The following is a 3190-nucleotide window of genomic DNA, read 5'->3' as shown; positions in this document are numbered from 1 at the left end:
AGATAAATATTAAAGCCAACTAAAAAATTCAATCAAACTGCATTTTAGAAAAATGAAGTTTCTGATTTCCTGTTTATTGGTTGTTTGTTTTAAAATAATGAAAATAAAGATGAGATCATAAAAAAACATGTTAGCCCTTAATACATAGAAAAAGACTTTAATATATAAGATGGTTTGGTGATGTAATGCATACTTCAGAAGCCACACAGTACATTACATCAAGATTAAATATTACTTTTTAGGACAATACTGAGATTACTTTTGTTACAGTTTTTTTGTTTGTTGGGGTTTGTTTGTTTGTTTGTTTCTTTGGTGCACCATTCCTGGAAGTACTGCAATACCAGGTCAATGTGTGAGTGGATGGAGCAAGCTCCTATTCCATCTCCTAATTCCAAAAATCCATTTAATATATTGTTCTCAGATAAAGGACATATCAGGTATTAAACTGGTAAGAACAGACAGTACACTTGATCTTAGCCAAAAGATGGAGAAACGATAGTCAATATTAATGTATAAGATACCTTATAAAATTGGTTACAACTTTACTCCATTGATTATTGTATTAAAATATATTGCATTGCATTATAAAGAAAGAAAGATATTTTACAAAGATGACTTCTAAATCAAAAATAATTAATATTGACAAATTACCTGAAAAGACAGAAATGGTCATTCAATAGCAAAAAAGCAATTATGCATCAGCAAAAATACACTTTCATCAATATTAAAGAATTAGAAGTAAGAATTTTGATAAATACTACAGGAAACATTTGACCTCATAAATTTTGACAATGGGAGTAAAACTTTCAGGCCGATGTTATCTTACTTGAGGTATTTTCTGTGTTCTCCCTCTTAAATATAAAACTCATGTTTTGTAAAATCCTATAAGATTAGAGAGGAGAAATTGTTAATATTTGTTAATATGACTCTTAAGATTTTCCCCACCTTTTAAAAAATGCTGTTGAAAATACTAATTTCAAAAGCCTGAGCATATTTCCAGTGCCTGAATATATTTCCAATGCTTCAAAAATCTATGAATAAATGTAGTATAAAATGGCTTTCTTGTGAAATATTCACCGGAAAAAAATTAAGTGACAATTTTAAAGATCTACCAAAATGCGTCATATTCCAAGGGCATTCTGAATCAAGCATTTGCACACCAGAGTTCCCAGAGATGCTAAATAATATAAAATCAGTAAAAGTAAAAATCAAAACCATACTAAGAAAAAAGTATAGCAAATTTGCTAGCTTGTTGGATAAACCTGAAAAAATATCAGAAGGATTAAATACTGAATTTTTAAGAAAATTATACATTTAAAAGAAGAGTTTATTTAAATTACCTCCTGTTATCTTCTGTGGAAAATTATCCTTGGGAGGCATCACCTGTCTTCTGCCCACTCCGTGAGAGCCTGAAAGCATGCAGTCTACAAACATGTCCCAGAAATCCTGAGCTATGTTTAAGAATACATTATAATGTCTGGGTCGCTGGGATTTTTGCAAGAATAACATGAAATTCCAGAGTCAAAAGAGCATGCATTCCAACAGTGGAGATCAATGTCCAGAGATCCCAGGGCTGACACTGGCAAGTACTCCCTTTGGAAATTCAAAATCAGCATTAGCTAGATTGTTCAGCATCATGCAGCCTAGTGGTAGGTAGAAGCATCTTCTTGTGGGGAACCCATATTCTATACTACAAACAAACAAACAAACAAAAAAACGTCAGTAACTCAAGGATCTATTTAAACTTTTAAAAATTATAAATTCATACATGATTGTGCTCAAGCCAAATTTGCCAACTATGTATTCATCTGATAGTTTTACAGGAAGTTGCCTGACACCGGGCTCGGGAGCCAGACCTTCCTTTGAAAGGATATTACAATTCTAACTGGAAATGTGCTTGACACAACCTTGCCAGCCAGAGAGGAGAGGTGGAGTGGGGAGAACACTTCCAGATGACAGGGCTCGCCTCCTTTCCCACATACCACTGTCCGCCGCTTCCCCCAAAAAGTTAGGATTAAGAGAGGAATCGAAACAAATTTAAATTTAGGATATTCAGGTCGTTTCACATCGTCGAAAATTGTGCAGATTCCCCCAAACTGGGCGGACAGTGGCCAGTTTATGGTATTACCTCTAAAAGAAAGGGCAGGGTGGGACCGGAGAACTTTCTTTCTCATCAATTTCCAGTTCGGATCCCAGATCAGTAGGCTCCGCCCCCGGTCCGCCCCCGGACTCAGAAGAGGACTCCGCCCGGAAATCTGGTACCTCCGGTCGCGTCCGGGCGCGGCGTCCTGCGCGCGTTGCGCTCGCTCGGGGTCGCGGGCGTCGCCTGCCCCGCAGGGACAGAAGGTCTCAGCGCGGTCTGGACCTCCTCAGGTTCTCCCGGGGCCCCAGCCGCTGCGTGGCCGCGCGCGCCCCGAAGGCCGGCGAGAGCGGGCGGAGGCGCTCCGCGGCCCGTGGGGAGCGCTCCCCGCCGCTCGCCGCTCGCCGCTCGCCCGCAGGTGCCCGGGTCAGGCGCACAAGTGTCGGCCGCGCGGCGCCCGGGACCGAGAGGCTCCGGCTCGCCGAGGGGCGGGCTGCGGACTCTGCTGCGGTGGCGCCGGGCTGCGGAGTCAGACCCGCTGCCGCACCCGCGCTGCTTTCCCAGCGGCAGAGGGGCTGGTGGCGCTGCCGAGGCCCTGCCCCCACTCGCCCGCTCTCCCAGGCTCGAGACCCCCGCGCGCGCTTTACCTCGCGCTCTCGACTGCCTTTCTCCTTCCTCAGCTCTCCCAAGCTGTCTTCTCCCTCTACTCACCCAAACCCCACGTCCTATTCTCCTACCCAGACAAAAACCGTCATATGGCTGTGGACCGTATTATACCCTAAACCCTGCTGACCCGTTCCAGCCTCCAGTTAAAAACCATTTAAAGTATTAATGCTAACACGCACAAACACGCTCTCCCTTCTGCCTAAATACGCGGTGCTGGGTTCTAGGAAGAGTTTTCTTTATTCTTTAGTAGAGTGAAGATTTCAGGCTAGTACCTTACATTTCATTTCTGGGTCTTCATCAACAATGGGCTTAACACATTGTGCGGAGTATCTTTGCTTTTATATCTGTTTCCTATGCCCAAACCCCAACAGCGATCATTGCATGGGTCTTGAGGGATAATCAGTGCAAGGCCAGACACCTAATCACCACTTTCCCTTAGGCTAG

General features: G+C 43.2%; 1 non-coding gene across 1 annotated transcript; it reads right to left on the bottom strand.

Moving 5' to 3' along the window:
- Positions 1 to 307: 307 nt before the first annotated feature.
- Positions 308 to 497, bottom strand: LOC111760581 (U2 spliceosomal RNA). Its single transcript, XR_002794230.1, has one exon. It is a non-coding gene; the product is annotated as a U2 spliceosomal RNA (small nuclear RNA).
- Positions 498 to 3190: the final 2693 nt, after the last annotated feature.

The sequence above is a fragment of the Dasypus novemcinctus genome, chromosome 5 (assembly GCF_030445035.2).
Source record: "Dasypus novemcinctus isolate mDasNov1 chromosome 5, mDasNov1.1.hap2, whole genome shotgun sequence".
NCBI classification, from domain to species: Eukaryota; Metazoa; Chordata; class Mammalia; order Cingulata; family Dasypodidae; genus Dasypus; species Dasypus novemcinctus.
The sequence above is the reverse complement of the archived record's forward strand: the minus strand, read 5'-3'. Positions and strand labels throughout refer to the sequence as shown.